General features: G+C 50.7%; 1 protein-coding gene across 2 annotated transcripts in view; it reads left to right on the top strand.

Moving 5' to 3' along the window:
* The first annotated feature begins 10,087 nt into the window (after positions 1-10,087).
* PRDM11 (PR/SET domain 11) overlaps positions 10,088-26,129 on the top strand; it is an 89,084-nt gene continuing 73,042 nt past the window's right edge. The window contains exon 1 of one of the 2 annotated variants that reach the window (XM_021925854.2): positions 10,088-10,875. The gene's annotated coding sequence lies outside the window, so the exon portion shown is untranslated. Of the gene's footprint in view, positions 10,876-11,240; positions 11,672-26,129 lie in introns of those variants that run through there. The other variant, XM_021925853.2, reaches the window with a different exon arrangement.

Below are 26,129 nucleotides of genomic sequence, written 5' to 3'. Positions count from 1 at the left end.
AAATCCTAGCTTTCCAACAGCAAAGACAATTTAGAAAATAAATGTAATTGAAAAAGATCCTACTCACAATAGCAGCAAAAACTATCACATACCTAGAAATAAACCTAAACAGAAATATGTTAGGTTTATAAGAAGCAAACTATAAAACTTCACTGACGATCACAAAAGAAGACTTAAATACAATGGAAAAATGCACCAGGTCCCTGAAGGAAAACTCAATATTGTGGGAATGTCAATTCTCCTCAAATTAACCTATAAATTTAATGGCATTCCCATCAAAATCCCAATGGCTTCCTCTCCAAAACCCATAACCCGAGTCTAACGATGAGAAAAACATCAGACAAGCTACGATAGAGGATTCTTCCACAAATGGCCTGCCCAGGATGCCTCGAAAATGAGCTATCAAAAACAAGGGAAGTATGAGAAACTGTCCCAGCCGAGAGGGGCCTAAGAAAACAAGATGAGTAAATATAATGTGGATGAGATCCTGGAACAGAAAAAAGTACTTTAAGTAAAAAGCTAAGGAATTTGGAATAAACTATGAACTTTACTTAATGTAGGATCTTGGTTCATTACTTGTAGCCAATGTATTGTACTAATGGAAGGTAATAGGGGGAACTGGGTACAGGGTATATGGGAACTCTCTGTAATACCTCTGCCATTTTTCTGTAAGCCTAAAATTGTTTTAAAAAATAATACCTAGTTTTTAAAAGTCCCAATGGATTTTGAAGGGGAAGAAGAGAAAATGTTTCCATTTTTATTTTAAATATTACCTGAAATGATAACAGAGTGATAACAGGACAGAATTCCCATTTTAAAATTAATGGGTGCCTAGTAAGTCAAGGTGAAGTGAAAAGGTGTCCATCCCCTTCTCCTCTTGAAAAACCATCCTGGAAGAAGCAGAACAAAAAACACAACACAAAATCTACCTCGGATAAAACGAGGAGGATCAAAAGTATTATCAGATTGCAACATAGGCAGGTGAAAGACAGCTGGAGGAAGGGCTGCCTTAGCAGAGAAGATGGAATCAAATCTGAGTGCCCAATGGCGGGCGCTGGAATGCAGAAAGCCAATTTGCCCACCAGCAATCACAGGAAAGGCTTAGGAACGGCAGGAACCAGGTCCCTTAGAAAGCTGAGGTGAGGGCTGCGGCTGAAAATAGAAGGATCATTTTTCAAAGCTTATTCAAGAAGCACTGAGACCCCCAGATTGCCCATCCCAACCCCACCCAAGGCAGTTCCCTTCCTGTCCCTGCGGACCACCGTAAAGCCCTTTCCTAGAGCGATGGTCATAGAGAGACTTCTAAGTTGCTTTCACGAGGCACTGAGGAGGGTCGGAAAGTGCTGAATCAAAGACAGATGGGGGCCGGGCGCAGTGGCTCATGCCTGTAATCCCAACACCCTGGGAAGCTAAGGTGGGTGGATCACTTTAGGTCAGGAGTTCGAGACGAGCCTGGCCAACATGGTGAAACCCCACCTCTACTAAAAATACAAAAAAAAAAAAAAAAAAGAAAAAGAAAGAAAGAAAGAAAAAAAATTAGCTGGTTGTGGTGGCAGGCACCTGTTAATCCCAGGTACTCGGGAGGCTGAGGCAGGAGAATTGTTTGAACCTGGGAGGCGGAGATTGCAGTGAGCTGAGATTGCAGCACTGCACTCCAGCCTGGACAAGGGAGTAAGACTCTGTCTCAAAAACAGACAAACAAACAAACAAACAAACACAGATGGAGCCGAGGCAGGCAGATCACTTGATGTCAGGAATTTGAGACCAGCCTGGCCAACATGGTGAAACCCCGTCTCTACTAAAAATATAAAAATTAGCCAGGTGTGGTGGCACATGCCTGTAATACTCAGGAGGCTGAGGCAGGAGAATTACTTGAATCTAGGAGGTGGAGGTTGCAGTGAGCTGAGATCGCACCACTGTGCTCCCACCTGAGTGACAGAGACTCTGTCTCAGGAAAAAAAAAAGAAAACAAACAAACAAACAAAAACAGATGGGAGGCTGGGTGTGGTGGCTCATGCCTGTAATCTCAACACTTTGGGAGGCCAAGGCAGGAGAATCGCTTGAGCCCAAGAGTTCCAGACCAACCTGGGCAACATGGCGAGACCTCATCTCTACAAAAAGGAAAATTAGCCGGGCATGGTGGCGTGCATCTGTAACCCTGGCTACTCAGGAAGCTGAGGTGGGAGGACTGCTTGAACCCAGCAAGGTTACAGTAAGCTGAGATGGTGCAATTGAACTCCAATCCAGCCTGCGTGACACAGTAAGACCCTATAAAGAAAGAAAGAGAGAAAGCAAGCAAGCAAACAGATGGGTAAGGAGCAGTTTGAGTCCTCCAGCTCCTTCCCCACTCAGGTCCAAAATCAGAGATCCCTTCTGACCCAGCATTACCTTGAAGTCAGACCAGGACTAGATTTATGACTCTCAACCCTTGTGTCCGCCGTCTGCCCACACACACACACACCCCCACTGGTGAGAAAGTGGAGGGTCATTCTTTGTAAAAGAAGGGAAGACCTACACCACACAGGAAAAACACAGCTTCACCCTCCAGTAAAGCATTCAGTCTGTGAATCCCACCCGCCTGAGTGTACCAAGCTTGTTGAGCAACTTGCTCTTAAGAATGAAAAGGCAGCCAAGGATCACCAGACATTTGAAGAAAGCCACTGCCTGAAAGGGAGCCCAGTGAACGAGGGTGTCAGGGGGGAAACTTGAAGAAGCAGGTAATACAGAGAACAGAAGGAAAAAAAGATATTCTTAGAGAAGAGAAAACATTGCATTCATTCAAAATAATGGAAGGAGGCTGGTATAGCTCCCGCCTATAATCCTAGTACCTTGGACAGCCGAGGAGGAAGGATCACTCACACTCAGGAGTGCAAGACCAGCCTGGGGAACATAGTGAGACCCCATCTCTACAAAATACTTTTAGAAATTAGACAGGCATGGTGGTATGTGCCTGTAGTCCCAGCTACTCAGGAGACTGAGGTGGAAGGATCGCTTGAGCCTAAGAAGTTGAGGCTGCAGGGAGCCATGACCATGCCACTAAACTCCGGCCTGGGTGACAGAGTGACTCTGTCTCAAAAATAAATAAATTTAGTGCATGATACAGATGGCACTACAGAAGAACAAGGAATAGATGGATTATTCTATAATTGGTGTTAGGGCAACTCTCCACTAAGGAAAACATAAAGTCACATCCCTATGCTATACTCTGTACCAAAGTAAATTCCACATATTTAACAAATATCTGGATATGTTTAAATATCAGATATTTAAACAAACAAAAAGAGCAACTAGAAGAAAATCTAAGATTTCTTTTTACAATTTACTGAAGAAGAAGTCCTGTCTAACCATGTTCACAAAACTAAAAGGAAAAACAGAAAACATCTAAATTTCCATACAGCAAAAGACATCAGAAATAGAGTTATAAAAATTGCTTACATTGAAAAAACTGCATTACATATTTCAAACAAAGTGTTTTGTTATCCTTAATATGTAAACTACATTTCTAAATCAATAAGAAAAACAAGGACTCCAATTTTAAATGGACAAAGGACATAATCAAGCAATTTGCAAAATAAGCATGAAAGATGAGTAAACATATTAAAATAAGCTCATGTTGCTAGTGGTGTCATATAATTTGAAACAACAATGAGATACATCAGTTGCATAGCAAACCACTGAAGATTAAGCAGATTGATGGTGTTCAGCATAAGGGTGTCAGGGAAACAAGCAGGCTCGTACAAAATCAACGAGAACTGACATGGGCACAATCACTTTGGAGGACAACTGGGCAAAATGTTTTAGGATGGGACCGGGAGCAGTGGCTCACGCCTGTAATCTCAGCACTTTGGGAGGCAGAAGCAGACGGATCACGAGGTCAGGAGTGCGAGACCAGCCTGGCCAACATTGTGAAACCCCGTCTCCACTAAAAATACAAAAATCAGCTGGGCATGGTGGCACATGCCTGTAATCCCAGCTACTTGGGAGGCTGAGGCAGGAGAATCGTTTGAACCCAGGAGGTGGAGGTTGCAGTGAGCAGAGATTGCACCACTGCACTCCAGCCTGGGCAAAAGGGTGAGACTCCATCTCAAAAAAAAAAAAAAAAAAAAGAAAGAAAAGAAAAAAGAAAAAAGGATTTTAGGATGTAAAGCAGGGCATATCGTTGACTCTGAAATTTCACTTTGGGAACTTATCTTAAGGGAATAACCAGAGAAGCAAACAAAAGATACAACTAAGGATGTGTACTGCCACATTTTTATGATAAAAAATGTGACCTAACCTAAATATCCATTTGTTTATGTGCCTATATGTTGGTCTTCCTTGGGATACTCTGAGCTTCACAGAGGAAGGGACTGTAGGTGTCTCACTCATCTTAGTGGCTCTAGTGTCTGATGTGTCAATCAGTGCTTTAGATATGGAGGGATGAGTTGAGGGAGAGAGAAACAATGTTAAAGATTATTTGGGGCCGGGCGCGGTGGCTCAAGCCTGTAATCCCAGCACTTTGGGAGGCCGAGACGGGCGGATCATGAGGTCAGGAGATCGAGACCATTCTGGCTAACCCAGTGAAACCCCGTCTCTACTAAAAATACAAAAACTTAGCCGGGCGAGGTGGCAGGCGCCTGTAGTCCCAGCTACTCAGGAGGCTGAGGCAGGAGAATGGCGTAAATCCGGGAGGCGGCGCTTGCAGTGAGCTGAGATCTGGCCACTGCACTCCAGCCTGGGTGACAGAGCGAGACTCCGTCTCAAAAAAAAAAAAAAAAAAAAAAAAAGATTATTTGGAATCTTTAAGCCCAGTGATTCCTATATTTCTTACTTTCATAACTGGAGGAACTACTATAGGTTTGTCAACCTTTCATTTTGCCAAGTAGGGTCCCTCAGAAAAACAGTAACACCACTTCCATCTTCTACACATGCTATTATCACCCTTGCATAAAAGAAAAAGGACATTTGAACACCAAAAATAGTAGGAAATATTTCATTCAAAATGAAGATCGTCCTTTAAATTGAATAGCTTTAGCTTTCTGAAAATAATGCTACATTGCTTTATGGTTTTCATCTTCTCAAGGACGAGGGAAATGTTCTCTGACAAGCGTGGCTGTATGGATTGACATGCGGAAACTGGTCCCTCATTTTACAAATTGAGAAAAAACCACTGAGGCTCTGAGTAGATACAAGATCTGACTCTAGTTCCCCAGGAGTCAAATAACAGGGGTGGGACTAGAACCCACATCTCTTGGTTCCTGGCCCAGAGCTCTATTCTTTCATGACAGTGCTCTCCACCAGCAATGTGGCTGCACCATTTCTGGAATGAAGAATATTCCCTTATGGTGGGACTTTGGAGATCATTAAACATAACATCTACCTGGGCATAAATTATCTTCAGAAGAGCCCCCAACCTTGGCTTATACACCTCCAGTAACAAGAAACCCACCACTTGCAGTGGCAGCCCCTTTTTTTGTTGTGTAGTTCCATTGTTTTGGCAGTTCTTATTTTCCTGGAGCTTATCTGTCTCACTCTGGCTCCACCCAGCAGTCCTAAAGCCGTTCGCCAATCTGCATGAGGATCTCTCAGGTTTAGGAGTGTGTGGCATTCAGGAGTCATCCTGGAGTCTCCTGGGACAAAAAGGGGCCTCTCTAATGCCCCAGTCCCCATCCCTTTCTCTAGCATCCCTCTGCAAGACTGAGAACACACTTCATCTCTTGAATGATGATTGAATCCAATATTCCCAGCCCTATTTACAGACAAGGAGACTGAGAGAGTGCTATAGAAACCATCAATTCCAATACTCACCACCACCAAGGTCTTCCAAAATGGAGAGAGTTGCCCAGAGTCTCAAGTTTGTAAAGAGTACTCCACAACTTGTACTCCAATCAATGATTTCAACCTCTTTGATTTTACCAGTCTGCCAAGGTCCTGTCTACAAGGCAAGCTCTACCGCTGGCTCTCAGATGGTATCTGGGGGTTTCCTTTGCCTATTCCCCTGGTTAGACACACTGTTAAGAAATTTTGATGAATAACTGCATGATCATCTACAAGCTCCATAATGCCTTGGTTTTAATGTTGCAAACAACAGAAATTGCTCTGGCTGATTTTGGTCACCAGTCTCCAAGGTGACCACCAAGGATCCCTACTCCTGGTGGCTGCACCCTCGTGTAGTCCCCTCCCACACTGTACCAGGGTTGGTCTGTGTGACCACAGAATATGGCAGTAGTGATGGCATGTCACTTCTGAGATTAGTTTATAAAGGGCTGTGGCTTTCCTGGCCTGTCAGAAACTGTGTGATAATAAATGTTTACTGTCTTCAGCTGTTAAGTTTTGGGCTATTGATTACACAGCAATAGACAACTTGTAAATTGAAAAGGAACACAGTGAAAGGATTTCAGGTAGCTCATGATCCTCTGGAAGCTGGGGAAGCAGGTGTGGGGTGCACACAGCCAGAGCCACAGCCAAGATCATGCTAGAGACCTGATGTGGTAAAGACACTGCTCCCCAATCTGACCAACAGGTGCCAAAGCCTGCACCACCAGCCCTAGCCCATAGCTCTGTTGGACCCAGCTACTGACATTACTGCCCCTGAGAACTGACCGCACTGTACCCCACCCATGCCTGAAAGGATTGTCCATGGTCCATGCTCCCAATTCAAAGTCAGGAAGATGCATCCGATTGACTGAGCCTGGGTCATGGACCAGTGCCTTACCTGCAGGGAGGCCGGGGAAGGGAGTTTTTGTTGTTTCAGCGTATCCAGTGGGCAGGGAAAGGGCACACTCTGCTTCTCCCCAAGGGTCAGAAGGTGGGATGCTCTCCAGCCCCTGGAAGGGGAATCAGATGCTGGGGAGCCAGAAAAAAGAGACATGTTTGCTTCAATGTCATCTAGAATTCAGGGATAATTCAATGAGATGGTTTATGAGCATGCCTACAAACTCACTGGGACTCAGTAAATGTTTATCATCCAGATGGCAACCAAGGTGATCTCATGAAAACAAATCAAGTTCTGGGTCTCCCCAGCTTTGAAATAACCAGTGGCTTCCACTGCACTTCAAAGAAATCCAAACTGGAAAAGGCTGGCGGAGATCCCACCCACTTCTCCCCACATCTGCTTCTTGTCCTTCTTGCCACACTGCACCCCGGGCACACTAGCCTTCTACCACTTCATAGAACAAGCCAATTCCATCCTGCTCAGGGCCTTTGCACTAGCTGTGTCCCCTGCCCAGAAATTCTGCTACTCAACTCTCAGTGGGACTGGCTCCTTTGTATCTAGCAAGACCCCCACCGAAATGCCACCTCCTCAGAGATGCCTTCCCTGTCCTCATGAACTAGGGCTGCTCCCTCACTCCCATGCCACTATTCCCATACCTCCCCACCTTTCCATGCCTCAATAGGAGGGACTAATGGGGGAGATTTTCTGGAGCACAGATAGGGGATAGTGGTTTGGGCCTCCCAGGGAGCTGGCAGGAGCAAGGCAAGCTGCTTGTCAGTAGAGCAAAAAATGGCAACAATGATCTGACCCACGGCATTTTGATCTTAGCCACTGTCAGCAGCTAGATGAGCAATTCCTTGGTCTTAAGCCAGTCCCTCCTTCCTTCCAAGAGACAGATCCCTCAGCTGTTGGGCGAATGGACAAGACCAGAACAGAACTGTGCCTGGCTTAACATAAGGCCTGTGGAATCCAGGTCCCTTCAGCAGTTCTTCCAAATGTGGATTTATTTAAAGCATTTATCTCTTACCATTAAAAAGGGGAACATCTTTAATAAAAGGCAGAGAAAACAAGGCTGAGTCAGTAGGATTAGAAACAGTAAAGCAGTAATAAGAAGGATGCAACTGCCAAAGCTGTTAGAAGGTGGAATTTGGCTCTGAGCTTCCTGGCAACCTGTGCAAGAAGGGAAGACTGATCAGTTACGGAGCTCTTCTTATTAGCAAGGAAGATGCTTGCCAGTTCCTTGGGGAAGATGCAGTGCGTTCCAGTTTTAGTTTTTTCTGGGCACTAAATCCTGATTGAAATTTTGCCCTTGTGGTTTTAGGAAAGGTTATATGTGCAATAAAAAAAGTCCTGGTTTTACAACAAATGTGGAAGTGAATCCCTAGTGACCTTTCCTTCTAGGATCCAGGGGACATTTACCTTGGAGCCAACAGGAAGTATGTTTTGCTTGGTGTCATTATTATTAGTAGGGGGTGGAGGGAAGCCCTCAGGTGGACTTTTCCTCTTAAAGAGGTGAACTCTATTCATTTAGAGCATCTCAGTAGCCTTCCCAGGGACCTGGAGGTGACTGGGATTGTTAGCACATTTTTTGCAAGAAGAGGTCATAATGTATCTGGCCTTGAATCACAAAGTTCTGGTCAGCTCCTTTTTGTGAGATATGCTCAAGGGAGAAATTAAGGAAATATTTCACCACCCATTAGACTGAAAAGCTGCATTATGGAAAAGGACAATGAACCAGAAATGACCAAGAGCAGATGACACTGAGCAATGGAGTCAGGCAGACCTAGGTTTGAATCTCACCCTGCCTCAAACTAGCTGTGTGACCTTGGGCAAGTCTCTTAACCTCTCTGAACATGGTTTCTCTGTCTGCAAAAAATGGTGATGATGACACCCATCCTGGATTATTGAGAGGCTAGATGGTAATAACCCAGAAGGTGTGTGCCATATGCCCTATTCACTTCAATCCTCTTCTCCTTCCCTTTCCCTTAAGTTCTCAGGAAATGTCAGTGGAGCTCTCATCTCATCCCTACTTCTGAGTTTCAGGCCCAACTCAGCCCACAGAGGCACAGTCTCACAAGACGTCTTTGTCTAGACTGCTTGTCTGTGGTGATCACATTCAGGGTCTGGGGCCACTTTCTGCCCACATTGACCCAGAGCACGTGTGTCAACCCTCCAACTGCCTGGGGCTTACCTTCTGAGATGTTTCCAACAATTCCCCCAGCCTTGTTTCAGATTCCTTCCTGTGCCTTGGCCTTGACTGTGTAGCTACAGGGGCAGCTTCTTGAGGGCAGAATATAGAAGCCCTGGTCCCAACTCCTCATGCCATGTAGGAAAATACTGGCCCCCAGAGAGGACAAGTCAAATGTTTCAGGCGGCAGGCTGGGACTCAGACCTGGGTCTCTGGATCACACCGCATCTCTCTGTTCCCCACAGCCCCTGGGCAAATCCCAGTGTAACGCCTGAAGCCCTGACTCAGCAGCCTGCAATGCCTGAGGACCCAGTCGCACTCTACAGATGCAGCTGAGGACCTACAGTTTCCTGGCAAAGGACGCCAGACTAGAAATGGATGGGGAGATTTAAATAGAAAACCAATGCCACAAGAAATTCCCTCCTTACCTCACTTCCAACTTGCCAGCTCATTCTCTTAATGATCTTTTTGCTCTCTGGAGGCTGGGACCACACCCCTCCTTTATCTGCTTCTCTTTTTGCCCTCATCTCCGGTATCTCTGCCTCACCCTCTACCCCAGTCACTGCAAGACATATGTCCAACATCCTGGGCACGTTGACGCCTCGAGGTCTTTGCTTCTGCTCTTTGCCTTCCTGGCAATGCCATCCTACCATTGGTGGAAATTCCAGGCCTGCCTCTGACATCACTTCCTTGGTGAACCTTTCTCCTCAAAAGGAACAACAAATGGCTCCCTCCTCAGTGCCCTTTCCCCTGGCCGGGCACTTGACATCCAAAACAATGCTCAGTGCCACTGGAGGTGCATTCAGTTCTGAATTAATTGAAGTTATCTGCGAGTGCCTTCATCTCTTGGGCAGACCAAGACCTCCTTGAAGGATCTTGTCATTCTAATCGTGGAACCCCTCCCCCCACCCCCCGTCCCCCAGTATCCGACACTCTGCCTGGCACCAAGCAGAGAGATACTCAGGAAACTTACAGTTGCATTGAACTTCATATAATGATAGGGTTGTTCCTGTCTCTTGAGCATCTACTGTGAGTAGCTGGGTGGTGGGCCCTTTACATATACTCTCATGACTCCTTACTCAGAGCCAGGAACGTGGCTACTACTGTACACCACTTTGCAGATGCAAGAAATAAAGGCTCAGAGAGGTGAAACACACTTGCTCCAGATAACACAGCCAGCAACAGGCATGAGATTCCAAGAAGTTGTGTTTGTGACGCCAGTCAAGGGAAACATATGATGTGGTACCTACAGTGCTCCCTCCCTCATCACCCCCACCGCCTCCAGCTCCACATCCAGATTCCAAAAGCCATGAGCACGCCCAGCGGTCTGACCATGAACGCCCATTTGGGAATCGCCAGCAGCAGAGTTGACAGGGAACTCCATCCGCCTTGGGAGGAGGCTTCCCAGGGGTAGTACGCTCTGGGGGCCCTCTCGGCAACTCTTGCAGGGCTTCGTTGATGTTTGGGGGGAAGGACCGCCTCTCATTGGACAGCGCCTCGCCCAGGCGCCTTCCTGGGAATCACCAAGTGGGGTTTATGGCCCCAATTTTGGAGCCTGCACGGCGCATCCTCCCTTGGTAGCAGAGATGTCGCCATTGGACCACAGCACTTATAGAGGACGCCACGAGAAAGGGGTTGATTGGGGAATGGTTGTCCTGGTTACGCTACCCCGCAGTGTCCCTTGCCCTCCTCCAAGACTTCCAGCCCCATCACAACCTGTCAGTTTTCCAGGCGCCCAGGAAAGCAAGTCGAGCACTCAAGCCCTCTGACACCACCCCCGGCCCCGTCTTTCCCTCTCCCCCCTCTCTCTGCGATGTCGAATCCCATTTCACAGATGGAGAAACTGAGGAATCGAGCAAGTGAATGCCGCTTAAACATCTTTTCCAAGCCAGCCAGGGACCAGCCCCTCCAGTTCTCAGAATCTCTCTCCCTCTGTAATATATTTTGATTTGAAGAACATGTGCTATTCGCGACTTCAAAACCGCAACCCCAGGTAAAGAGTTAATATTTTTAACGAACCCCAAACCCCTCACCCTCAGCCTTCGCGGGACGCCTGCGTTTTGCAACTTCAGTCTGTATCTCCAAACTGCTGAGCATTCAAAGGGTTAAATGGGATCGGGAGGGGGCCAGCCGCGGAGCCCTGAAAGGGTTAAAAATCCAAACGCGTGGACTCCCCCCGACTATTTGGTTCCAAATGGACAGCCACAGGACCGTGAGAGCCAGGGAGCCCCCCTCGCAATGACTTTTTAAAATTTGAGAACTTTTACTTCCGACCCCAGAAAAGTATCCCAGTTCGAAAGTTCTCTCTTAACCTTTTCTTTTTTTCATCATTTTTTTCTCGATTTCTCCACGGGCTGGATTATAAAACGCTCCCTCTCCCTTTGGGTTTGGGGAGCCGGGTTCCCCCCTCCGGGCAGGGCGCGTGCCGAAGAGGCCCCGGGAGTTTTCTCCGGGGCCGGGTCGGGATGCGGCTGGTGAGTCCCGGCTCCGGCCCCTGAATTGGGGGGTCCGCGTCTGCCCCAACGCCGCTTTCTTCCGTTTTCCATGTCATTTCCTGTACTAATAAGATGGTGGTCAAAGCAGGGGAGGAGAGCAGCATCGAGTCGCCGCCGCCGCCGCGCCGAGGCTGGCGCTGAAACTTTGCCTCGCCGGGGACCAGCGCGCCCGCAGCGCGGCCGCTCCCGCCGCGGGGGCCGCCAGCCGGGGCCGGGTGCGCCGCCTCCCGCTGAGCTGCCCGCCGGGCCGCCCGGCGCCGTTGGCCCCGCGGCTGCCGCAGCATTCCCGGGAAGGTGAGTCAGCCCCGGTAGCTTTCAATACCGGGCTACTGAAATGGCTTCGGAGAGCTCTCGGCAGCCAGCGCGCGGGGGCCGCCGGTGCGGGGGCCAGGAGCGGCGGCTGGGTCGCGGGCGGCCAGGGGGCTCGGCGCGGGCGCGGGGCGGAGGTCCAGGCGCGGGCGCGGGTTGGGGGGTGCCCCGCCGGGGCCGCGAGGTGGGTGAACCCTCGGCAGGTAGCTGCCGCCGCCGCCGCCGCCGCCGCCGCGGGAGCTGGGGGCCGCCCTCCGCCTCCTTCCTCCCAGCTCGCTCGCTCCTCGCCTTGTTACAATGTAGCCTTTTCTCTCCGCGAGCGGCGCGCCCGCTGACGGACGTGGCCGCCGACCAATGGGAGTGGCGGCCCGGGCTGAGCGTTCGGAATGAGAACGCGGTGACACGGGCGGGGCGGGGCGCGGACGCCAGAGGGCTCGCCGCGGCAGCCGGCCTAGTTCTCGTGGACGCCCTCGGCCCCGCGCCGGGGGCTGTTGCGGGGGGCTCGGGGATAAAGGTGGGAGGCATCCTTTGAGATGCGACGAAGCCTTCTCTATCAAGGTTCGCGATTGCCCGCGAAGCGTGGCCGAGCCAGAGGGCGTTTCTGGAATGCGTTTTAAGTGTTAGTTGCGGTGTAGACTCTTCGGGAAACCTCTCCGGAGCGTAGCCTCCACCCCCACTCGCAGTCCCCAAGGTACTCTTCTATGCAGAAACTGCAGAAACTTAGCGGCCAATGACCTCTCTCCGGTCAAGGCCACCGTGCCCTAGGCGAGTCGCTGCAAAGAGAGTATCAATGTCTTGGGCGATGCTGTTGAAAAGTTGCTGGTGTGTGTCTAGAGCCAGGTTGGGAGATGGGGGCTTAGAACCCCCCAGGCTGGACTGGGATTTAGGGGAGAAAAATGTGAAACCTCTCCTCTTTCCTAGACGTTTGCTTCGTGTGGAGAAAGGCCGTGCTGCATAATTTAGAGTGGCTGTAAGGAAGCACACCCAGCCCTTTGTGCGTGGGGCCAGGAGGCGATAATGAGAGATTGCTCTTGGTACCTGGAAACCCTATAAACTTTGGGGGTTTGGGGACAGAAGAATTTTCCGTGGAGCATTGATGCCTGTAGCACCCAAGCTGATCCTCGCCCACATTTCCTCTTGGGAGGAAGGGAGGTTGGGGCTTTCCTAGGGTCATTGTTGGAGGTGTGGTCATGGTTGGGGAGCAGGGCACAGTCTTTGCCCACCGACCCTCTGAAAGGTGGACAAGCAGAGTTCTGTAGGGCACATGTAGAAACCTCCCCTTCTGGGAATAGAGCCCAGACCTCTTGCTGTATTCAGTTTAATGGAAAGGGTGTCTCTCTTTGAATTCTACCTCCTCCTCATAGTCGCTGTCTGACTTTGGACTTCACATTGTTGTCTTTGGCCTTTCTGAGCCTTGTGTCTCCATCCCTAACATGAGTCCAACAAAACCTGCCTGGCAAGGCAGTTGTGAAATTAAATGAGATAGCAATGATGAAATGCCTATTCCAGGGCCTGGCATACTGTTTAAGACGTGTTCTTAAACACTCCCCCAGAATCATGGCAGAAGGTACTGTCCTGGGAATATCAGAATAGACCCTACAGGCCCCATCGTGGTCCATCCAGTCTCAAACTGACAGGGCCTCCAAGGAACAGCTGGTGGCAGGATCTCGTTTCCTTTCCTGGTGATGTTCTCAAAGATGAGGGACACCCCTCACTTGTCCTAGATTGGTCATGATAGCCATCACCTCTGCACTTACAGACTCCTTTGACCTGAGTTACAGTTCTGTCATCTAGACTTCTTGGGTTGATGTGTTCCATCCATTTCTTCTCCTTGGTGTCAAGTAGGATTTCTCCTATTTGGATTTGTCCTCTCCTGGACTTACAGGGAGTTTCCCTGGTTCCAAGTTATTGGCAAGTATGAAGTAAAGAGCACTGGGCTAGGAGTCGGGAGTCCTGCCTGTGGATTCAGCTGCCTTCTTGGCCTGCTCTCTTGGCTGTCTCATAGGCATGACAAACACACGTGGGCCAAAGCTGTCCATGATCTTCCTCTCTCAACCTCCTCTAGGGCTCTGATCTTGGCCAAGAGCACACTGTCCCACTACTCTTTAAGGCAGAAGCCTTGGTGTCTCTGTCTCTCTCACCCCAATCTATTCCATCTCCACGCCCAGATAATTCTGTCCTCTCAAATGAACCCATCCACTTCTTTCCACCCCCTCTTCCCCAGTGTTGTAGTCAAGCCATCGCTGTCTCTCCCCAGGACAACAGCAAGAGCCTCCTAATGTCTATCTGCAGCCTCCCCCTCATGGCAGTCAGAGTGATCCATTCCAAATAGGGTCATGTCAGGCATCCCACTTCTTGCTTCAAACACCTAGAAGTCTTTCCAGTGTGTTGGGGATAAAGAACCAAATTGGTGCAGTGACCTGAAAGCTTCTGAGTGATCTGGCCTCTGCCCTTGACCTCATCTCCTATCCTCTCCTAGATCTCTCTGAACTCCATACCCCGATCTCTCCTACACAGGCTGGCCTTTCCTCCTCAAATCCTAGAGCTGTTGCCGTCTAATGAATTAAGGTTAGCGAAGGGCACAGTGGGATGGGAGTGTCTGGTTGTCCTTAATGCTTTCCTCTTACTATTTCCGGTTCTTCTAGTACCACAGTAGATTGACTGGAGCTCTGCCTACACTTGGTAGGGGCCCCGTGACTGGCTGGTGAGTTATAAATGACAGTGATAGACGTCACTTCTGGGCCACAGCATTTAATTGCTGGTGTGAGACCTTCCACAGTGCACTCTCCCTGTGGCATGGCAACTGATAGTAAGGCGGGTTGGTGGTGGCTGCTACCAGCCTAAGTCCCTGCGTCACTCCGCGTGTGAAGCCCTTGGTGACCCATGGACATGCAACATGAGTGATAACTAAACGTTTGTTGTTTAAAACCACTGAGCTGTTGGGGGTGTTTGTTACTGCAGCATAACTTAGCCTGTGCTGACCGATACAGGGACTAGAGAGGCATTTTAAGCAGAGAGACAAGTAGTGCATGTGCAGTTAATGCACAGAGGGAGGACCCTGACTTGAAAGCAACTAAGCTGATCTTTTTGACATGCATATCTGAGCATATAAACCCCTGCCTGAAAGACCTTCAGGGACTCCCACTGCTGTGAGGAGAATGACAGAAATCCAGCTGCCCTCCAGTCTCTGCAGGGAGCTGCCCTCCAGTCTCTGTGGGGGACTGCCCTCCAGTCTCTTTTGTCCCTCCCATTTGTCATGTTCTGCCTAACATGGGGCTTCCTCATACTGTTCCTTCTGCCCTGACCTTGCATTCCACCCCTTCTCCCAATGAGGCCTCCTCATCCTTCCTCCTCCATCTTCACATCCCCTCTTCAGGGAAGCCCTGCCTCATTAGGCCAAACTCCCTTCTTTATAGCTTTCTTGGCCCACCTGCCTCTCTTTTGGAGCACTCACATCCATAGCAATTTTCCATTTATTGGTGTAATGATTTGGTTGCAGCCTTGCTCTTCCATCAGACTGTAAGCTCTGCCAGGGTTGCTTTGAATGTGCTGTTATGTTTGCACTTGAGAGTTGCTCACCAAACACCTTCTGCTGAATCCTTGAGTATGGACAGAGGGCCCACTGTGTGCTGGGGGCTGGGGACAGGATGAGGGAATGCCACTTCCCTGAGCTTCGAGCTGGTGGGTCCAGCTGGAAAGAGGTGTTAGGCATAGCTGGCAAAATGACTGGCTTGTAGAGTACAGATGATACGTTCCCCATCCTTACTGGTGTCCATGGCCCAGGGGGACTGTGTGCCAGCGATATAGCAGAGGATATTCCAGGAAAGTCAGAGGATGAGATTCAACATTGCTTTGAGGTCCCTACTGATCTAGACAGTATATGATTCAGTGAAGGGGCTGCAGAACCGGAGATCTGGGGAAGATGAAGAGGAAGAAGAAGTTGATGATAATGATAGCAGCGAATGTTTTCTGAGGGTTTATTGTGTGCCAGCTGTGGTGCTAAGCATGTCACATACCTGAAAACAGCTCCACAAGGTAGATGTTATTTCTGTTTCACAGATTGAGAGACTATGACTCCGAAAGATGAGGTAAGGGACCCAGGGTTAATGGTGTGGCCAGGATTAGAACCATGGCAGTCTGAGGCCATCTCCTTGGTATGCCTTCTTGGAGTAAGGGCAGAGAACCCCAAACCCCTTTGGAAGCATCATGTGGGGTTATAAAGCCCTCATGGGAGAGCAGGCCTCCAGTGGGGTGACACCTACCTAACATCGGGGTTTGAGCGTGGGGTTCTTGGCTCAGAGGTGACTGGTGGCCCTGGTGCCAGGGCTTATCTAAAACTGCCTGGTGCATCTCCACCTCCTGCTGGAGGCTGAGACTCCTTGGAGGCCACAGAGCCCCATGTTCTCCGAGTGAGGCCTGGGAAGAGCTTCCCGACAGCTGACCCTGGAGCAGTGCTGGAAAAACAAGCCGTGCAGAAAGAAAAAAGAAAATTGTGCTGTTGTTTTTTTTAAAAGCCTGTTTCCTATTGCAGATTTGTATCTGTGTCGAAAAGGCCAATGTTCCCTTAATGCAGCCACATTGCTGGTGGTGTCCCCAGACTGTGGCTCTGTAAGTGGGGAGGCCTGGACCGCAGTCTGGGTATCATTCGGTCCTTCATTCATTGACCAGGTGGTTAGGGCATGTGCCAAGCACTGTGCTGGGCCTAGGGGGTGCCCTGTGCAAGTTGGTCCTTGCCCTGCCAGAGCTCACAGATCAGCCTGGGAGATGGGCAAATAGCCAGGCAGTTGTAGCTTACAGCAGAAGGATGCAAAGGGGGCAACCACTGACTGTAAGTCAGGGAAAGCTTCCCTGAGGAGGAGGTCTTTAGGCTGAGCTTTGGAGAGTGAGTAGTAGTTGGAGAACACGGGAAGGGAGAGGCTTCAGGTCCAGGGCGTGGCTTGTCCAGAAGCATGGAAGCATGGAAGGGGCTGGGGAGGCTTGAGTAGTTTATTCAGGTGGAGAGTAAGTGTAAGGGGAGGAGACGGAGGTGGATGAGGCTGGAAAGAGAATAAGAATAAAAATAGTATGAGTAACACTAGTCCTGGTCCTCAGCATTGGTTGCATCCTCTCCCTAGGTCACTCTTACCCCAGTTATCTCCATGGCACTTTTACCCCAGTTACCCCATTGCCTCCCCCAGGACTTCTGCTCAAATGCTACCTTCTCATGGGCACATTTATTTATTTATTTGAGACAGGGTCTTACTCTGTCACGCAGGCTAGAGTGCAATGGCACAATCTCAGTCACTGCAACCTCCGCCTCCTGGGTTCAAGCGATTCTCCTGCCTCAGGCCCCCGAATAGCTGGGATTACAGGCACACACCACCACACGTGGCTAATTTTTGTATTTTCAGTAGAGACGGGGGAGGGGGGGGGTCTCACCATGTTGACGAGGCTGGTCTTGAACTCCCGACCTCAGGTGATCCACCTGCCTCGGTCTCCCAAAGTGTTGGGATTACAGGTGTGAACTACCAGGCCTGGCCATGGGTACTTTCTTGTTTAAAATTGCAACCCACCCTAACACCTCTCTCTGCTTCCTGCTTTTTTCCTCTCTTTAGTGCATAGCACTTATCCCATGCCCCATGTTTTACTTTTTTATTTTGTTTTCCATCTGCCTCCCATCATTATAATGCAAGTTCCCAGAGAGCTGGGATTTTTGTTACTTTTGTTCACTGCTGTGTGAACAGTATATGCCATATAGTAACTAGAGCCTCAAATATTTGTGGAATGAGTGAATTAATTGAGCACTGACTATGTTCAAAGTGTTTTATCTGCTTTGTCTTTTTAAATCTTCACAGCGATGCCCTGATCATGGTATTGTTACTTCCCCATTCTACAGTTTAGGAAACTGAGACTCAGAGAGGTAGCATCACTTGCCTGCGGTTTCATAGTTGGTGATGAAATTCAAACTCAGGGCACTTGATTCCTGAGCCCTCCGGCCTAACCTGGATACTTGGCCCTTACTAGGCTGTAACAGGTCCTGACTGCTGTGTTGAGGAGTTTAGACTCTGTCTGTTGGGCACAGGGAGCCTCAGAGGGTTTTATGGGGAGGAAGCTAACATGGTGATCAGATCCATGTTCCGAAAAACAGCAGCAGTGGCTTGGGCATAAGACTGGAGGCAGGGAGGCCAAATAGGAGGCTGTCATAATAATTGAGGTAGGGGAGGATGAAGGTGAGAGCTGAGAGTGACTATTCCCAGCGAAAAGTAGGGAAACTTGGCCCTCTACAGTGAAGGTCAGAGCAGATGGGTTGGGGCTTAGTTCTGGGGGCCAGATGTTTCCCCGAGCGTGCCTGACTTCTGCTTCTGAGTAGCGAGGGGACCTGCATGTAAAATCCAGCAAAGTGCCTTGTGCTGGTCCCTTAGCAGGAAAAGGGAACTGAGAAGGAGCCAGGGAGCCAGCTGGTGGGGTCCACACTGTTCCCTGGAGAGGGCGTGGGCCCCAGGTTCAGTCCTGCTTCTGGCACCAGATAGCAGTGAGATCTGAGCAGGAGGCTGCTCCTCTTGGAGTTACCCATTTTCTCATCTGCAGAATGGGGGCGATGCCACTACCGGCCTCCAAGGGCTGCATGGACAGCTCCGGAGAAGGAACACCAGTGAATGGCTTAGGGCCAGTCTCGGGCCATCTCGTGGGTGTGAGGCCAGTGGACATGGGGGAGGCATGGGGGTCCTCTCGTGCCCCTTGCTGGGGATGGGACAGCAGTGCCTGAATACGAGACAGTGAGTGTATCTATACTTAAAGGTGATCTGGCCACAGCCTCAGACACTCATGGTGCCCCAGTGTCTTGTGTTCAAGGCCAAATACTTAACCTATCTGGGCCTCAGTTTCCTTTCTGTAAATGGACTCAGTAATATCAGTCCTGCCCTACATTTTGTGGCAGATATTTTTCCTCCGTGTTTGCAGGACTGAGTTTAAGGTGCTATTATCTCTGAGGCGGTAAATAGCTGGAAGGAACATGTGTGGAGCACCAGGACACCAACAACAGCCCCGTGAGGTTACTCCTGCATCCATTTATGGATGAGAAAACTTGGGGCTCAGAGAGGTTACATGACCAACTCAAGATCACACAGCCATTATTGCATTTTTTCCAATCTTCTTAAGAAGACCACGTTGATAAAGGAAGCCTTTGAGATTGCCTATTTGTATTACATAATAATCCCCAGAAGGTTTCTTGGGTGATTCAAAAATAGGATTTGGGCTGGGCACAGTGGTTCTTGCCTGTAATCCCAGCAGTTTGGGAGGCTGAGGTGGGAGGATCGCTTGAGTCCAGTAGTTTGAGACCAGCCTAGACAACATAGTGAGACCCTGTATTTACAAAAACTGAACAAAATTAGCCAGGCGTGTTGATGTGTGTCTGTAGTCCCAGCAACTTGGAAGTCTGAGGTGGGAGGATCACTGGACCCTGGGAGATCAAGGCTATGGTGAGCTGAGATCGCACCACTGTACTTCCGCCTGGGAGACAGAGTGAGACCCTGTCTCAAAAATAATAATAAATCAATAAAAGTAGGATTTGATTTATAGAGTGTTGGTTTCAGACCTTCTCCCCGTCCCAGGAACCTCACAGGTCAGAAGTTGCAGGCACATTCAAACCAGGAGCCTCCACTGAAATGATACTGGGTAGGGGAAGTGGAGTAGTGGGGGGGCAGATAGCTGCTGGCCATCCTGCTCCCAAGCAGCAGCCTCAGATCAGAGGTTGGTACTAATGGTCGGGGGATCCACTTGCAAAGTGAGGCACCCCAGGCCTCTGGAGCCTTCAATGTCTTCTGGAGCTTTCCCTTCCAGTCCTGTCTCCCCTACCTCACCTGATCCATAAGAACAACCAGGACTCTGCTCCTCCCAACTGCACCTTCTCCCGATCCCCGATCACTAGCCCAGGCAGGTTGGCTCTTAAAACCCCCATTTTACAGCTCAGAAAACTGAGGCTCAGAGAGGTGAGGTGACTTGGAGCTCATACAGTTTAGGAAGTAACCAAGTTAATATTCTAACCCCAAATCTAGTACCCCTTCCTCTGCACCCCAGTCCTTCTGGAATCAGAGCAGAATGGGGACCCCAGAGAGCGTTGTTGCAGCCTCTGTGCCCTGCTTCGCAAACAGAGAGGTTGTCCAGCTACCGCATGAATATCAGGCAGTGCGGCTGGAAGGAGCTTGGGGTAGAAAGGGGGGTAGTGGCCAGTGGGCGCCTTCCCCCAGGCTTATGGCAGAGTTGGGGGCGAGAGTGGGACCAGCAGGCAGGAGGATCACTTTGACTAGGGCACTGAGCTGGGCTGGTATGGACGTCACTGAGCAAGTAAATATGGAACCGCCTCCACAATGTCAGCTTTCCCAGAGTGGCTTCTCCCACTATCTCTCACTTTCCCCAAGGGAAAGGGGTGAGGGCCAGGAAAGGATCCGGCTGCCCGATGCCAGGGGATGGAAATGGCCGGCTTGGGAGGCTCCAGGACGGCCGAGGGGCATGGGGAGGAGCCCACCAGACCCTCAGCCCCAGAAGGAAGTGAGCTTCTCGTGGGAGCAGCTGACTGGGACCCAGCCAGGGCAGACTCAGCACCGTCATGGCCCAAGGTACAGAGAAGGCGGGCTCTGGGGGCTGCCGGGAGGTGGTTGGCTGGGGCTTGTCCCTGACCTCACAGCCCTTTACTGCCCCAACCCAAACAGAGTGACATTTTCCCAGGGGCCAGGGGTGCCCCTCTTTAGGCCAGCTGTGTTCCAAGAGAAAGCAAGACCAGCCAGAGGGGGCTGGCATTTTGAGAGGGGGTGCAGTGGTGCCCGAAGAAGGTGTGGAGGGGGAGGAAGGAAAAGCCCTGTAGCCTGAGGGAGGCAGAGGGCAGGGAGGTGAAGTCCTCAAAGGAAATCAGCAAGCTTAGCAGCCAGGGAAACCAGCAGTCTCTCTTGACCCCAAAGAGGAGATACTGGGTCTCCAGGGAAGGGTGAGCAGAAAAGGAGAATCCAGGGCAGAGTTTCCGGCTGCCAGATCCTGGGCCTTTTATAAACCTCAGTGACAGCCAAGCCCCAGTGAGTGTGGATGGGCATGTTCCGTTCAACCCTCATAGCTGTCCCATGATGCTAGTGTTATTAGGTGCAGTTTCCAGAGGTAACATTGAGGCCCAGAGAAGTGAGGTGACTCACCTAAGGTCACACAGCAATGAAAGGCTGAGCCAGGATATGAACCTAGGTCTGTCTGATTCCAGAGTCTGAGTTCTTTACCACAGCATGGGACTGGCTTGCTGGGACTGCAGTGGGAGATAAGGTCAGCCATCCATGCTGGGCAGGAGTTTGTACAACTAACTTACAGATTCCAAGTTCCTTCCCCTGAGATGATGAGCAGTGTAAAGAAAGTATAGCATGTGGGCCACTGTGGCTCGGGCAGGTCCCCCTCTCTGTGCCTTTATGTGACCACTTGAGGAATGGGGAGGCCTAGCACAAGGACCGGCCATGTTATAGCATTTTCAGACCTTCCCATCCATTGTCTGGGTCAGATGTTCATGGAGTGGGCCCTTGTGCTCTAGGATCCAGACATACACACCTGACTCTTGATGGGCCCTGCACCAGGTTCCTCCGGGAACACCGGGAGCACAGTGGCTCTGCCAGGCCATGGAGACCGTGGTCCGCAGATCTCTGCCCATCCTGAGCTGTGTGGGACGGGTCTGCGGTGAGAGACGTGCAGACTTTGAAAGGAAGCCTTGAGAAACTTGTTTGGCAACTTGACATTGCCACATCATTTTTAATTTTATTTCACAAAAGCATCTGTTGGCATCAGATTGGAAAACTTAAAAAATAAAGAATTCACTTCACCTCGAATTTCTTGAGCAGCTCTTGCCTGGGTCTTGGGATTGAAAGTAGGAAGCACCCGGCTTGCTCATGGATATGGGGCAGAGGAGAGCAAGTCATTTCGCCCTGGCAGGTCGAGAGGGAGGATCTGGTTAGGTTTCCCAGAGGGGGTGACGATGAGCTGGACCATGAGGGAGGAGCGGAGGTTTGCCAGGTGGAGGGAGAGGGAAGGGCATTTTAGGCACTGGGAACAGTATGTGCAAAGGCAGGCAACAGAAGGACCCGATGGCTCGGGAATGGCAAGCGGTCATGGGTGTTTAGAGAAGCAGTGGAGATGGCTGGGGAGAGGCAGGTGAGGGCCAGGCCGGGAGGGCCTTGAATGCCATGTGGAGGAATTGAGACTTTGCCCTAGAGGCACTGGGGAGCTGTTGGTGGTTTGTAAGCAGGGGAGAGTAGTAGTTAGCTTTGTGCTATAGAAACTCTGTCCAGGTGGCAGTGGACTTGAGGTGGCCATGGCTGAGTAGGTGGCTTAGAGCGGTGGTCTCCAACCTTTGGGGCACAAGGGACCATTTTGTGGACGACAATTTTTCCATGGACGGGGTCGGGAAGGATGGTTTTGGGATGAAACTTCCACCTCAGATCATCAACTGTTCCACCTCGGGTCATCAGGCACTCGTGCGATTCTCATAAGGAGTGCACTCTAGAGCCCTCGCATGTGCAGTGCACAGTAGGGTTCACGTCCTGTGATAATCTAATGCTGCCTCTGGTCTGACAGGAGGCAGAGCTCAGGCGGTAATGCCCGCTAGCCTGCCTGCCACTCGCCTCCTGCTGTGTGGCCAGGTTCCTAACCGGTCATGGATCAGTAACCGTCCGCGGTCCAGGTGTTGGGCACCTCTGCCTTAGAGGACCAAAGAGGCCATCCAGGTGTGTGCTTCCTTTCCGCCACCAACCTCCCAGAAGGCTGTTCCTCGGTGGAGCAGGTTGCTGATGCACAGGCCTCTCTTTGTCGCGTGAGTCAGTCCTGGCTGAAGGACAGGCAGCCCTCAGGTATGAGCAGCGTGGCCTTTCCAGGCTGGCCTGGTTGGTGGGGTCACACCTGGGGTCACGGGCTGGCCATGGCAGAACTCTCTTGTCCTCACACCTGTCCTACTATAGCTGCAGGAACATGGACTGGTGGGCTGTCAAATGGGTGCTGGGTGCAGTCTGGGGTACAGTCCAGAGCCGTGTTCAGGGAGAGCTAGCAGGAGAAGGGAGGCCTGAAGTTTGAGCTGAGGTTGGGTCATTGCCCAGGCCCTGGGCGCCTGGTCTCTGATGGCATGGGGTCTGTGTAGGAGGTGAGCAGTGGGCAACAGGCTGAAGTGGCTTCCTGCATGTATCTTCTGATGGGCCAGTGCTAACACCTGCTTCTGTGGTCTGAGGAACAAACATCTGGTTGAGGCAGCGAGGAAAAGTTAAAGTCCCAACCCAGCGCAGCTCAAAGGAGCAAACAGTGCAGTGTCAGGGAGTTGCTGGTCTTCAACTCTGTCACAGCCTCCTGTCCCTAGAATAACTGACCTGCCCTGTGCCGGGGCTGCTGGAAACAGACCAAGGTGTGCCTGGGCCTGCATGTGGCCACAAGCCCATGGAGAGAAAGCAGGGGCCTGCCTGGGAGGGACCTGTTGGAAGCGCCTCTCCTGCCTGCCCTACCTCCACCCTACTCTGGGGCCCCAGTTCAGGGTGGCCCAGCCCCTGCCTCCCTCCCTGCAGCTCCCAGACAGGCTGGGCCCCAACAGCAGGCCGGGCTGTCTGGCTGCTGTTCAACAGGGAGTCCAGCTGCCTGGGGTCCTGCAGAACGGGGCTGGGCAGGCATTCCTCTCTGTCCAGGCTCTGGCTTCAGGGCCAGGAAGGCAGGAGTTGTTGAGGTGCCACAGTCTTGACAGTGGCCTTGGTCATGTGTGGAGGCTCAGAATGAGAGTCCTCACCCTATCTGCTCTGTCCGACTCGATTGGTCCCACGCTGCTTTCACTACTTGCCATAGAGTGAGGGCCTCCCTGACAGGAGCTGGGGAGCAAGCCCTGGGACAGCTGAGCCTAACTCAGGCTTCATCTTTCTGCTCCACCCTTCCCCAAAGCCGATCCTTTCACTGTGCAGGCCTGCTGAGACCTCCTTGCTTCTTAGTGCCCCCGCTTCTCTAAGGACAGACACCCTGAGCCTGCTCTGCATGGCTCCTGCCACTTCTCAGTAAGACCTACCAATCAAATCCTCTAAGGTTGTCCGGGTCCGGGTCCACGGGCACAGTCTGGCCCCTTTGCTCATCGCAGCCTGTCTCGGCTTCTCCCGGAGACTGTGCTCTGCCCTCCCTCTCCTTGAGCCCTCTTCCTAGTTCTGTGGCCTGCCCTGTCCCAGTTCCCTGGGCTACCGGTGAGGCAAGGACCCGCTGGCCCAGCTCCCAGGGGTCTGCTCCCCAGGTTTCAGTTAGAGACCAAACTCCTCCCTGGCACCTGCCAGTGGCTCCCCTGCCCTCCCTGAGCACCCTGGCCTCAGGCCCAGGACAGTGGCCAAGAAAGTCTCCTCTGCCCTTTCAGACTCACTCTCGTTTCTTCCTGGACCCTTCCCTCCTGGAGAACCCCTCTGCCTGCTGCCTTCTGGGCCCAGCAGTGGCCTCCTTCCTGGCTGTCCTGGGCTTCTGGCCTGGCAGCAGTCTGGCTGCTTCTGGAGCTCCATTGTTGCCACCCCCTTTTCTCGGAGCCCAGTGTCTGAGGCATGTTGTGGGAGTCCCTATGGTTCACAGAGAGGCTAAGTGGGCCCAGTCTCATTTCATCTGTGCAGCAAGCTTGGGAGTAGCTACTGTTTGCCCAGTTTGCAGATGAAGGAGTTGAGGCCCCACAGGGTTCAGCGACTTTGTCAAGGTCTTGTGGGACATCAGGGACTTAGATCCACATGTCCTGACTCTCCTCGTGACCACATAGCTGTCTAGGAGGTAATGGCCTCATTGGCCTCTGCTTGCTATATTGTCAGGGTCTGGCCGGGGCTCACAGGCTCAGTCTGCGTTTGGGGTCAGGGCTTATTGTCCTGCCTAGGCCATTGCCTGGGCTTAGTACTGGTCACCATCAGTGGCAGTCAGCCCTGTGAGCATTTATAACCGCTTTCTCCTCCTCCTTCCTTCCTGAACTGTTGCCCCCAGTGTCAGGTCCTTTTAAGGACACAGCCTTTATCCCTGAAGCATCCCTGAAGCTGGTCACAATTGGCCAGGGCTGGAGGCTGCTGAAACTGAATGGGCCGGGAGTCACTGGGGGAAGAGGGCCGGGGAAGGTGGACTCTGAAGAGCTGGCCTGTGCACCTCTGACTGCCCGGCCCATTTCTTCTTGAGTCACACTGAAGATCCATAACTCCAGCCTCTCCCTTCTGCAGGGTCTGATGCTCCGTGCTTCCTTATAGCAAGTCTTGATGCGAGTAGAGAGAGTAAGGGCTTTTGCTCTGACTTCCCTGCTGGGGCGCCCAAGGTTCAGAATGGTTGTTCACCCCTTTAGATACCTTGTGGTGTTAAAATTGCCTCTAATTCCCTCCACCCCGGCAGAGCTGCTGGCATGTCTCCAGGGACTGGTAGCCCACTGGTTCCCAAGGCAGCTCATTGGATCTTTTCATTTTTGTTTTACTACATTTCAATTATGTAAGGAATATACAAATACATTTTACTTGGAAAAAAAATCAAACATTAACAAATAAGCTAAAGTCTTTCTTGATGATCACAACATTCCAGATTTCTCTTTAGGGTTGACCATCATGCTCATGACTCTGGTATATATCCTTCTAGATCTTTTTCTATATGTTAACACACATAATTTATAGGAATACGTACCACTGCAGTGTGTGTGGGTGGGTGTGTATGTGTTTAAACAAATGGTTTCTTGTAGTACAGATTATTCTGCAAATTGCTTTTCTCACTTAACATTGTATCTAGGAAATCTAGTCGCACCGTAGGTTTTAGAAAGGATCGTCATTTAACCATCCCCCCACCACTGACGTTTGGGTAAATTCTGATTTTATTCTAGTGCCTCCTTGCACATATCTAGGGCAGCTACTGCTGGGTCTGGGGAACCTTTTGCATTTTTTAAAGTTTATTGTACAATGTTTAAAATCTGGATGTTGAGACTGCATAGAACCAAATGTTTCCCTGTGAGTCCTTCACTATCGCTGGTTCTCCTTTTTAGAGCCAGAGAGAGTCAGCTCTCCTGGTCCCTGCTAGCCCTCAGAGAGTTGAAAACAGTGGCTGTGGTCCCTGGAGCCTTCTTTCCTTCACATTCAGGGTTTTCTGCCCTCATTCAAAGGCATGGCTTTGGGTGACCCCTCTCTTGGTCAGCTGTTGTAGGAAGTGAGCTCTGGAGTCGTAATGTCTCAGTTCAAGTCCTGGATCAGCCCCTTACCAACTGGGCACCCTGGGAATGCCACATAACCTCTCTGTGCCTTAGTTCTATCCTCTGTCCAATAGAGATAACAGCAGCACCTACATCCTGGCACTGCTGAGGACCGAGTGAGCTAACGCATGTGAAGTGTTTACCGTGTGCTGGGCAGACACACAGTAAATGCCCAGTAATGTTACTCTTCTGGGGTATCTTCTGTAAATGAGCCCTGGATCCCACCTCCGTGGGCAGGGGGCCTATGCT

Source organism: Papio anubis, chromosome 12, assembly GCF_008728515.1.
Source record: "Papio anubis isolate 15944 chromosome 12, Panubis1.0, whole genome shotgun sequence".
NCBI lineage: Eukaryota > Metazoa > Chordata > Mammalia > Primates > Cercopithecidae > Papio > Papio anubis.
Note: the sequence above shows the minus strand (reverse complement) of the source record. Positions and strands in the feature narration are given on the sequence as shown.